General features: G+C 38.2%; 1 protein-coding gene across 1 annotated transcript in view; it reads left to right on the top strand.

The window, feature by feature from the left end:
• Nucleotides 1-13,152, top strand: part of LOC144015451 (guanine nucleotide-binding protein G(i) subunit alpha-1) — an 87,164-nt gene that overhangs the window by 42,547 nt on the left and 31,465 nt on the right. The gene's annotated exons all lie outside the window — the stretch shown is intronic.

Genomic DNA, 13,152 nt, shown 5'->3' on the forward strand with positions numbered 1-13,152 from the left:
TAGATTTGTGAAAACTGGGAGGCATACCTATTAGCTTAAGACCTACAAAAAGTATTCTGTAGCCGTATGCTAAACCTAAAAGGAAGTCCGCCATTTTGAATTTATTTTGGGAATTGCACACCATCTTTGGCCTTTTGCACTCACAAAGCTTGTCAAAAACATTTTAGATGGTCCTTGTCCGATTTGACAGTACCTCAACGTGCCAGTACCCCGACGTGCAAGTACCCCAACGTGGCCCAGGTTGCGAGGGCCCTTTATAGCTGCTCGCAGCTCTAGTTATTATTATTATTCTTATTATTATTCTTCTCCGCAAACAATCGCATTTTTGAGACGCTAAACGTGAACGAAAATCTCACCAAACTTTACACGCACATCAGGCCTGGCGAAAAATTTGATATTTTAAAGTCGCCATACATGATAACAGAAAAATGGCTCCTTAGCGCCCCCTACATAGGTTAAACGGATCCCTGTCCCGCTACGATTGTCCTATGGCTACGAAAATTGTGTGGCACCTGTAGCACATCCAGATGAACAAAAACCTCTTTGATATGTGTACCCTAAAATAGACAGGAAGTGAGGTATGAGTATTTGAATGTCCAATTTTGGCCCATTTTTGCACATTTACAGGGGTCATACTTTTGCCCGCTTCTCCTACACGGTTAACCCGATTGACTTCAAACTTGGGATGTACCATCTCAAGACCTCGGACAACACCATGGTAAAAAAGTTTTTGACATACTATATGACGGTGGCGGGGCATCAAATTTACAGTTTCAAAATTCTTACTTAACGAAGCATTGCCGGTGGTACGTTTAACCTAGAGCTATGAAAATTGGTACACATATGTAACAGACTATAATCTACAAAAAAGCCTGTTGGTGCCATATGCTAAACCTAACAGGAAGTCCGCCAGAGGCGAGGCATCAAATTTTGTGTTTCAAAATTCTTATTTAATGAAGCATTCCCGGCTGTACATTTCACCTAGAGTTACCAACATTTGAAGACATATGTAACAGCCCTCAAGGTACAAAAAACTCTTTTTGAACCATATGCTAAACCTAACAGGGCGTCCGCCATTTTGATTTACTTTGGAATGTGTTGCCATTTTTTGGGCCATTTCATAGGGGTCTTATTTTAACGAACTCCTCCTACAGAGTTTACCCGATCATCTCCAAACTTGGTGTGATTCATCTTAAGATGTTGAAGATGAAAAGTTATTAAAAGCTTTTTATTTCGTCGCACGCTGTTGCCGTGGCATGCACAGTTTGCAAAGGAAAAAATTCCCTCTTAATGAAGCATTCCCAGTTGTACGAAGCAGCGAGAGCTACGAAAATTTGGAGTCAAATTTAACATCCCACGATGTACAAAAAAGTCTCTTGGTGCCATGTGCTAAACCCAACAGGAAGTCCCGTAGGGGCCGGTCATCACATTTTGAGCTAAAAAACTCCTCTTTAACGAAGCATTCCCGGTTGTACGTTTCACCTAGCGCTATGATAATTTAGAGGCATACATAAGAGCCCACGATGTACAAAAAAGTCTCTTGGAACCATCTGCTAAACCAAACAGGAAGTCCGCCATTTTGATTTACGTTGGGATTTGTAGCCATTTTTTGTGGCCTTTTTTAGGGGTCATATTTTAACGAACTCCTCCTACAAAATTTATCCGACTGTCTTCAAACTTGGTGTGCTTCATCTTAAGATGTTTAAGATACAAAGTTATCGAAAGTGTTTTATTTTGTCGCACACAGTTGCCATAGCGGTGCATTGTTTGCCAAGTAAAATGCTGCTTTTTTTTTTTTATCTAAACATGTGCAAAAACTCATGAAACTTTACACACACATCAGGCTTGTCATAAGCATGAATATTTTAGAGAGTTTTTCTGAAATTTTCAATAAATGGCTCAATAGCGCCATCTCGACATATTTATGAAGCTTTTGGAAATGTATGATTCAGCTAGATGTGAAAAAATTTGGATACCTATCAGCCTAAGACTTACAAAAAAGTTTCTAAAGCCATATGCTAAACCAAACAGGAAGTCTGCCATTTTGATTAACTTTGGTATTTGATACCATTTTTGGGGCCTTTTATAGGCGTCATATATTCTTTGGTACGTTTCATCTTAAGATATTTAAGATGAAAAGTTATTGAAATTTTTTATTTTGTCGCACGCCTTTGCTGTAGCGATGCATTGTTTGAAAAGAAAAATGTTTTTTATATGATTCAGCTAGATGTGTGAATATTGGGAGATCAGCCTAAGACTTACAAAAAAGTTTCTAAAGCCATATGCTAAACCAAACAGGAAGTCTGCCATTTTGATTAACTTTGGTATTTGTTGCCATTTTTGGGGCCTTTTATAGGCGTCATATATTCTTTGGCGCGTTTCATCTTAAGATATTTAAGATGAAAAGTTATTGAAATTTTTTATTTTGTTGCACGCCTTTGCTGTAGCGATGCATCGTTTGCAAAGAAAAATGTTTTTTATATGATTCAGCTAGATGTGTGAATATTGGGAGGCATACCTATCAGCCTAATACCTCCAAAAAGTATTCTACGAAAATTTGTAGACATATGTAGCAGCCCACGATGTTTAAAAAAAGTCTCTTGGTGTCAAGTGCTAAACCCAACTTCTTTTCTTGATAATTTGGAGGCATACATAAGAGCCCACGATGTACAAAAAAGGTCTCTTGGAACCATATGTTAAACCAAACAGGAAGTCTGACATTTTGATTTACTTTGGTATTTGTAGCCACTTTTTGGGGCCTTTTATAGGGGTCATTTTTTCTGCAAAACTTATCACATCGTCTTCATTCTTTGGCATGTTTCATCTTAAGATATTTAAGATGAAAAGTTATTGAAATTTTTTATTTTGTCACATGCCTTTGCTTTAGGGATGCATTGTTTGCAAAGATTTTTTTTTTGAGTCTAAACACGGGGAAAAACTCACAAAACTGCACACAGATCAGATCTCTCATGAACATGAATATTTTATAATTTGTTGTGCAATTTGTAATAAATGGCTCAATAGCGTTGTCTAGATAGTTTTATGAAGTATATCCGATTATATGGTTCAGCTAGATGTGTGAATATTGGGAGGCATACCTATCAGCCTAATACCTCCAAAAAGTATTCTATAGCCATGTGCCAATCCATTTTGATTTTCAATTGTGCATCATTTTTGGCCTTCCATGAAACTTTGCAAACACAAAGCATGTCTAAAACATTTACAATTTAGACGGTTTCCTATGAAACAGTACCCCAATATGCCAGTACCCCGACATGCAAATACCCCAACGTGGCCCGGGTTGCGAGGGCCCTTTATAGCTGCTCGCAGCTCTAGTTATTCTTCTTTTTCTTCTCCGCAAACAATCGCATTTTTGAGACACTAAACGTGAACGAAAATCTCACCAAACTTTACACGCACATCAGGCCTGGCGAAAAATTTGATATTTTAAAGTCGCCATACATGATAACAGAAAAATGGCTCCTTAGCGCCCCCTACATAGGTTAAACGGATCCCTGTCCCGCTACGATTGTCCGACGGCTATGAAAATTGTGTGGCACCTGTAGCACATCCCAATGAACAAAAACCTCTTTGAAGTGTGTACCCTAAAATAGACAGAAAGTGAGGTATGAGTATTTAAATGTCCAATTTTTGCCAATTTTTGCACATTTACAGGGGTCATACTTTTGCCCGCTTCTCCTACACGGTTAACCCGATTGACTTCAAACTTGGGATGTACCATCTCAACACCTGGGACAACATCATTGTGAAAAATGAAAAGTTTTTGATATACTATATGACGGCGGCGGCGCATCAAATTTAGAGTTTAAAAATTCTTACTTCACGAAGCATTGCCGGTTATACGTTTAATCTAGAGCTACGAAAATTGGTACACATATGTAACAGGCTATGACCTACAAAAAACTCTTTTTGAACCATATGCTAAACCTAACAGGAAGTCCACCATTTTGATTTATTTTGGAACGTGTTGCCATTTTTTTGGCCATTTCATTGGGGTCTTATTTTAACGAACTCCTCCTACAGTGTTTATCCGATCATCTTCAAACTTGGTGTGATTCATCTTAAGATGTTGAAGATGAAAAGTTATTGAAAGCTTTGTTTTTCGTCGCACACTGTTGTCATGGCATGCACTGTTTTTAAAGGAAAAAAAATATCCTTAAAGAAGCATTCCCATTTGTACGAAGCAGCTAGAGCTACGAAAATTTGTAGACATATGTAACAGCCCAAGATGTACAAAAAAGTCTCTTGGTGCCCTGTGCTAAACCCAACAGGAAGTCCCCCAGGGGCCGGGCATCACATTTTGAGCTAAAAAAATCCTCTTTAACAAAGCATACCCGGCTGTACGTTTCACATAGAGTTACCAAAATTTGTAGAGGTATATAACAGCCCTCGAGGTACAAAAAACTCTTTTTGAACCATATGCTAAACCTAACAGGACGTCCGCCATTTTGATTTACTTTGGAATGTGTTGCCATTTTTTTGGGCCATTTCATAGGGGTCTTATTTTAACGAACTCCTCCTACAGAGTTTATCCGATCATCTTCAAACTTGGTGTGATTCATCTTAAGATGTTGAAAATGAAAAGTTATTGAAAGTTTTTTATTTCGTCACACGCTGTTGTCGTGGCATGCACTTTTTGCAAAGGAAAAAAAATCTTATTAATGAAGCATTCCCAGTTGTACGAAGCAGCTAGAGCGACGAAAAATTGTAGACATATGTAAAAGTCCAGGATGTACAAAAAAGTCTCTTGGTGCCATGTGCTTAACCTTACAGGAAGTCCCCCAGGGGCCGGGCATCACATTTTGAGCTAAAAAACTCCTCTTTAACGAAGCATTCCCGGTTGTACGTTTCACCTAGCGCTATGATAATTTGCAGGCATACATAAGAGCCCATGATGTACAAAAAAGTCTCTTGGAACCATGTGCTAAACCAAACAGGAAGTCTGCCATTTTGATTTATGATGGGATTTGTTGCCATTTTTTGTGGCCTTTTTCAGGGGTCATATTTTAACGAACCCCTCCTACAAAATGTATCCGACTGTCTTCAAACTTGGTGTGTTTCATCTTAAGATGTTTAAGATGCAAAGTAATCGAAAGTTTTTTATTTTGTAACACGCTGTTGCCATAGCAATGCATTGTTTGTCAAGTGCTGCTTTTTTTTTTTATACACATGAAAACTCATGGAACTTTGCAAACACATCAGACTTGTCATGAACATGAATTTTCAGAGATTTATTGTGCAATTTGCAATAAATAGCGCCCTCTAGATATTTTTATGAAGCATTTCCGATTGTATGATTATGCTAGACCTACAAAAAAGTATTATGTAGCCATTTGCCAAACCAAAGAGGAAGTCCGCTATTTTGATTTTATTTTGGGAATTATACATCATTTTTGGCCTTTTTCATTAAACTTTGCACAGACAAGGCATGGAAAAAACTAGCATTTTAAATGGTCCTTGTTCCATGTAACAGTTGTCAAGTGCTGCTTTTTTTTTTTTTTTTATACACATGAAAAGTCATGAAACTTTGCCAACACATCAGACTTGTCATGAACATGAATTTTTAGAGATTTATTGTGCAATTTGCAATAAATAGCGCCCTCTAGACATTTTTATGAAGCATTTCCGATTGTATGATTATGCTAGACCTACAAAAAAGTATTATGTAGCCATTTGCCAAACCAAAGAGGAAGTCCGCTATTTTGATTTTATTTTGGGAATTATACATCATATTTGGCCTTTTTCATTAAACTTTGCACAGACAAGGCATGGAAAAAACTAACATTTTAAATGGTCCTTGTTCCATGTACCAGTACCCCAACGTGCCAGTACCCTGACGTGCAAGTAACCCAACGTTGTGCTCAATAGCGCCCTCTATGCATTTTTATGGAGCATTTCCAATTGTATGATTCAAGCGATACACAACTAAAGATGACTTGACCAAGATTTATGAAAACTGGGAGGCATACCTATTAGCTTAAGACCTACAAAAGGTATTCTGTAGCGATGCATTGTTTGAAAAGAAAAATGTTTTTTATATGATTCAGCTAGATGTGTGAATATTGGGAGATCAGCCTAAGACTTACAAAAAAGTTTCTAAAGCCATATGCTAAACCTAAAAGGAAGTCCACCATTTTGAATTTATTTTGGGAATTGCACACCATATTTTGCGTTTTGATTAAACTTTGCACACACAAGGCTTGTCAAAAACATTTTTAGATGGTCCTTGTCCTATTTGACAGTACCCCAACGTGCCAGTACCCCGACGTGCAAGTACCCCAACGTGGCCCGGGTTGCGAGGGCCCTTTATAGCTGCTCGCAGCTCTAGTTATTCTTCTTCTTCTTTTTCTTTGTTATTATTCTTTTCCGCAAACAACCACATTTTTGAGGCACTAAACATGAACGAAAACTCACCAAACTTTACACGCAGATCGGGCCTGGCGAAAAATTTGATATTTTAAAGTCGCCATACATGATAACAGAAAAATGGCTCTGTAGCGCCACCTACATAGGTTAAACGGATCCCTGTCCCGCTACGATTGTCCGACGGCTATGAAAATTGTGTGGCACCTGTAGCACATCCCATTGAACAAAAACCTCTTTGAAGTGTGTACCCTAAAGTAGACAGAAAGTGAGGTATGAGTATTTAAATGTCCAATTTTTGCCAATTTTTGCACATTTACAGGGGTCATACTTTTGCCCGCTTCTCCTACACGGTTAACCCGATTGACTTCAAACTTGGGCTGTACCATCTCAACACCTGGGACAACATCATGGTAAAAAATCTAAAGTTTTTGACATACTATATGACGGTGGCGGGGCATCAAATTTACAGTTTCAAAATTCTTACTTAACGAAGCATTGCCGGTGGTACGTTTAACCTAGAGCTATGAAAATTGGTACACATATGTAACAGACTATGATCTACAAAAAAGCCTGTTGGTGCCATATGCTAAACCTAACAGGAAGTCCGCCAGAGGCGAGGCATCAAATTTTTTGTTTCAAAATTCTAACTTAATGAAGCATTCCCGGCTGTACATTTTACCTCGAGTTACCAAAATTTGAAGACATATGTAACAGCCCTCAAGGTACAAAAAACTCTTTTTGAACCAAATGCTAAACCGAACAGGAAGTCCGCCATTTTGATTTACTTTGGAACGTGTTGCCATTTTTTGGGCCATTTCATAGGGGTCTTATTTTAACGAACTCCTCCTACAGAGTTTATCCGATCATCTTCAAACTTGGTGTGATTCATCTTAAGATGTTGAAGATGAAAAGTTATTGAAAGCTTTTTATTTCGTCGCACGCTGTTGCCGTGGCATGCACAGTTTGCAAAGGAAAAAATTCCTTCTTAATGAAGCATTCCCAGTTGTACGAAGCAGCTAGAGCTACGAAAATTTGGAGACAAATGTAACAGCCCACGATGTACAAAAAAAGTCTCTTGGTGCCATGTGCTAAACCCAACAGGAAGTCCCGTAGGGGCTGGGCATCACATTTTGAGCTAAAAAACTCCTCTTTAACGAAGCATTCCCGGTTGTACGTTTCACCTAGCGCTATGATAATTTAGAGGCATACATAAGAGCCCACGATGTACAAAAAAGTCTCTTGGAACCATGTGCTAAACCAAACAGGAAGTCCGCCATTTTGATTTACGTTGGGATTTGTAGCCATTTTTTTGTGGCCTTTTTTAGGGGTCATACTTTAACGAACTCCTCCTACAAAATGTATCCGACTGTCTTCAAACTTGGTGTGCTTCATCCTAAGATGTTTAAGATGCAAAGTTATCGAAAGTGTTTTATTTTGTCGCACGCCGTTGCCATAGTGGTGCATTGTTTGCCAAGTAAAATGCTGCTTTTTTTTTTTTTTTTTTTTTCTAAACATGCGAAAACTCATGAAACTTTGCACACACATCAAACTTGCCATAAAAAATGAACATTTTAGAGAGTTTTTCTGCTATTTTCAATAAATGGCTCAATAGCACCATCTCGACATTTTTATGAAGCTTTTGGAAATGTATTATTCAGCTAGATGTGAAAAAATTTGGATACCTATCAGCCTAAGACTTACAAAAAAGTTTCTAAAGCCATATGCTAAACCAAACAGGAAGTCTGCCATTTTGATTAACTTTGGTATTTGTTGCCATTTTTGGGGCCTTTTATAGGCGTCATATATTCTTTGGCGCATTTCATCTTAAGATATTTAAGATGAAAAGTTATTGAAATGTTTTATTTTGTTGCACGCCTTTGCTGTAGCGATGCATTGTTTGCAAAGAAAAATGTTTTTTATATGATTCAGCTAGATGTGTGAATATTGGGAGGCATACCTATCAGCCATAGACATATGTAGCAGCCCACGATGTTTAAAAAAAAGTCTCTTGGTGTCAAGTGCTAAACCCAACTTCTTTTCTTGATAATTTGGAGGCATACATAAGAGCCCACGATGTACAAAAAAGGTCTCTTGGAAACATATGTTAAACCAAACAGGAAGTCTGACATTTTGATTTACTTTGGTATTTGTAGCCACTTTTTGGGGCCTTTTATAGGAGTCATATTTTCTGCAAAACTTATCACATCGTCTTCATTCTTTGGCATGTTTCATCTTAAGATATTTAAGATGAAAAGTTATTGAATTTTTTTATTTTGTCACATGCCTTTGCTTTAGGGATGCATTGTTTGCAAAGAAATTTTTTTTGAGAGTCTAAACACGGGGAAAAACTCACAAAACTGCACAAAGATCAGATCTCTCATGAACATGAATATTTTATAATTTGTTGTGCAATTTGTAATAAATGGCTCAATAGCGTTGTCTAGATAGTTTTATGAAGTATATCCGATTATATGGTTCAGCTAGATGTGTGAATATTGGGAGGCATACCTATCAGCCTAATACCTCCAAAATGTATTCTATAGCCATGAGCCAATCCATTTTGATTTTAAATTGTGCATCATTTTTGGCCTTCCATGAAACTTTGCAAACACAAAGCATGTCTAAAACATTTACAATTTAGACGGTTTCCTATGAAACAGTACCCCGACATGCAAATACCCCAACGTGGCCCGGGTTGCGAGGGCCCTTTATAGCTGCTCGCAGCTCTAGTTAGGGCCCGAGCAGCGACCGCTGCGAGGTCCCTATTGTTTTTGTAAAAATTATTATTATTATTATTAGGGGTGTGAATTGCCTAGTACCTGACGATTCGATTCGTATCACGATTCACAGGTCACGATTCGATTCGATACCGATTAATCCCGATACGAATGGTCACGATTCGATACCGATTAATCCCGATACGAATTTATAAGTCGATTGTTGCGATTTTTTTCCATTCAAATTTAGAAAATACTATCAGTAAATTTGTACATGTACACTGTAAGATTTTTATGAATATATTTATCTAAAACTTGAGGCTTATAACCGTGAGCCACTGTACACAAACAGTTTGCAACCTGTTTCACATTTGAACAGCATTAAAATAAAAATATTAAGGCTTAATGTGCCGTTCATATAACATTCTTCCATGCTCAAGGTGTGAATCCTAAAAAAAAAAAAAAAAAAAAAAAAAAAAAAAATCGATTCTGCCGATTATTGAATCGATTCGAGAATCGCGCGATGTAGTATCGCGATATATCGCCGAATCGATTTTTTTTAACACCCCTAATTATTATTATTATTAGGGCCCGAGCAGCGACCGCTGCGAGGTCCCTATTGTTTTTGTAAAAATTATTATTATTAGGGCCCGAGCAGCGACCGCTACGAGGTCCCTATTGTTTTTGTAAAAATTATTATTATTATTAGGGCCCGAGCAGCGACCGCTGCGAGGTCCCTATTGTTTTTGTAAAAATTATTATTAGGGCCCGAGCAGCGACCGCTGCGAGGTCCCTATTGTTTTTCGTTCGAATTATTATTATTATTATTATTATTATTATTATTATTATTATTATTATTATTATTATTATTATCCGTAAACGATCGCATTTTTGAGGACCTAAACATTCACGAAAACTCACCGAACTTTGCACACTCCTCAGGCCCGGCGAAAAATTTGATATTATTAAGTCGTCATAACAATGCGACTCGATAGCGCCCCCTAGCGTAGAAAAATAAAAACCAAGCCCGGCACGTTTGAGCTAGAGCAACAAAAATTGGCAGGCACGTGTAGCACCCCGAGACGCACAAAAAAAGTCTATTGGGACCATGTAGCTAAAATGTACAGGAAGTGAGTTATGAATTTTTTTATGTCCAATTTTGGCCTATTTTGGCACATTCACTGTGGTCATGCTTTTTCCCCCTTTGCAAACATTTTTCATCCAATTGACTTCAAACTTGGCATGTATCATCTCAAGACCTGAGAGAACAACTGGGCAAAAAATCTTGCCTTTTCGAAATACTATATGACGGGGGCGGGGCATCAAATATTGCCTTTAAAATTTCATTTGTCCAGAAAGAGCAAATGCTTAATAACTCCCATGTTCAAGCTCCAAAAAATCTCAAACTTCTCAGGCAACGTAATAGTCACGGCCTGAAAACATCTATATGATAAAATTCAGTTATACATATAGCGCCACCTAGTGGTTACAATAAATGTCATACTTTACGTTTTCAGCTACTGCGCTGAGCTTGTTGAAGGGATCCATTTGAAAATTGGTCAGAAAAGCCTTAAGATGTTGATCATGCCCCACACCGAATATTGTAACTTTTCGCCAAAGGGAGTGGCCGCTACGGTGACGCAAAGTCTGAAGATTTTTCGTGAAAATAAAAGCTGCATTAACTTGACCGAGATGATCCTATCTTCTCAAAATTTCACACATTTGATGAGAGTCCAGCCCTAAAGACATCTACTGACTTATATTTCATCTAACTGATAGCGCCACCTAGTGGCAATTTTTTTTCTTACGAATTTTCTTCTACGTTTTTCTCCAAACACGTTAACTGGACCTACCTCATATTTGCTCAGATGAGGGTTTCGGCCTTCATGATGTCACAACACGAAGTTTGTGAGTTTTCGCGAATTGCTGTGGGTGTGGCTAAGCGCTGTTCGCCAAGAAAATAACGCCAGTTTTGAGGGTCTAAACATGCACAGAAACTCATGAAACTTGGCACACACATCTGGCCTGGTAAAATTAGCAATATTTTATTGTTGATTGTGCTATTTTTACAAAAATGACTCAATAGCGCCCCCTAGAAGTTTTTAACGAAGCAGCCCCGGTTGTACGTTTAAGCAAGAACGACGAATATTTTTAGGTGTATGAGGGAGCCCAAGACCTACAAAAAAGTCTCTTGGACCCATATGCTAAAATGAACAGGAAGTGAGCTACGAATTTTTGAATGTCCCGTTTTTGACAATTTTTGCACATTCACAGGGGGCAGACTTTTGCCCACTTCTCCTACACGTTTCATCTGACTGAGTTAAGACTTGACCTGGACCATGTCAAGTCCTGAGCCAACGACAGGGGGAAAAATCTTGACCTTTCGAAATACTATATGATGAAGGCGGGGCATCAAAATTTGTGTTTCGCACTGAAAAAGGATATGCTTAATAACTCCCCGGTACATGCTCCAAAAAATCCCAAACTTGACATGTATGTTTATCGTCAAGGCCAGAAGCTATCTCTATGACAACATTCAGTTATATATGCAGCGCCACCTAGCCCTTGAGGCATAAAAAAAAAATACCCCACATACGGTATTTTGTACAAAAAATGTAAACTCATTCTGAGTGTGATAACTAAGTCATTTATGAATATTCTTTTAGTTTCCACCACTCAAAATGTTCACTGGCATCAGACTTATCCAAACATATATATTTTTTTATTTATTTTTGATAGCCTCTGTGGACATTAAAAGCAATATCGTGAATGAAGGATATGCTTAATAACTCCACGGTACATGCTCCAAAAAAAATCCCACACTTGACATGTATGCTTATAATCAAGGCCTGAAGGTATCTCGATGACAACATTCAGTTATAAATACAGCGCCACCTAGCCCTTGAGGCTTATATAAAAAAAAAAAACCCACATACGGTATTTTGTACAAAAAAATTTAAACTCATTCTAAGTGTGATGACTAAGTCATTTCTGAATATTCTTTTAGTTTCCACCACTCAAATTGTTCACTGGCTTCACACCGATCCAAACGTATGTACGTTTCCATTTTGTTTTGTTCATTTTTGATTGCCCCTTTGGACAATAAAAGTAACATTGTGCAATGAGTACAACGAGCGATGATGTATATATACACTTTTACAAAAAATATCAATCAGGGCAACTCATTGCCTAAAAATAAAAAAGGACGCTGATTTTTGCAGGTCTTAACAATCACCAAAACCCGTTGAGCTTGACACACACTGGCAAAAAAAATATTCTACATGTAAACGTTTATTATGCCATTTTCAAAGAAATTTTGCTTCCAATATGCCAGTACCCCAACGTGCCAGTACCCCAACGTGCCAGTACCCTAACGTGCAAGTACCCCAACGTGCAAGGACTCCAACGTGGCCCGGGCTGCGAGGGCCCTTTATAGCTGCTCGCAGCTCTAGTTCTTCTTCTTCTTCTTCTTCTTCTTCTTCTTCTTTATTCTCCGCAAACAATCGCGATTTTGGGTACCTAAATATTCACGAAAACTCACCGAACTTTGCACACTCCTCAGGTCCGGCGAAAAATTTGATATTATGAAGTCGTTATAACAATGCGACTCGATAGCGCCCCCTAGCGTAGAAAAATAAAAACCAAGCCCGGCACGTTTGAGCTAGAGCCACAAAAATTGGCAGGCACGTGTAGTACCCCGAGACGCACAAAAAAGTCTCTTGGGACCATGTAGCTAAAATGTACAGGAAGTGAGCTATGAATTTTTTTATGTCCAATTTTGGCCTATTTTGGCACATTCACTGTGGTCATGCTTTTTCCCCCTTTGCAAACATTTTTCATCCAATTGACTTCAAACTTGGCATTTATCATCTCAAGACCTGAGAGAACAACTGGGCAAAACATCTTGCCTTTTTGAAATACTATATGACGGGGGCGGGGCATCAAATATTGCCTTTAAAATTTCATTTGTCGAGAAAGAGCAAATGCTTAATAACTCCCATGTTCAAGCTCCAAAAAATCTCAAACTTCTCAGGCAACGTAATAGTCA

The sequence above is a fragment of the Festucalex cinctus genome, chromosome 3 (assembly GCF_051991245.1).
Source record: "Festucalex cinctus isolate MCC-2025b chromosome 3, RoL_Fcin_1.0, whole genome shotgun sequence".
In the NCBI taxonomy this organism is placed as follows: domain Eukaryota; kingdom Metazoa; phylum Chordata; class Actinopteri; order Syngnathiformes; family Syngnathidae; genus Festucalex; species Festucalex cinctus.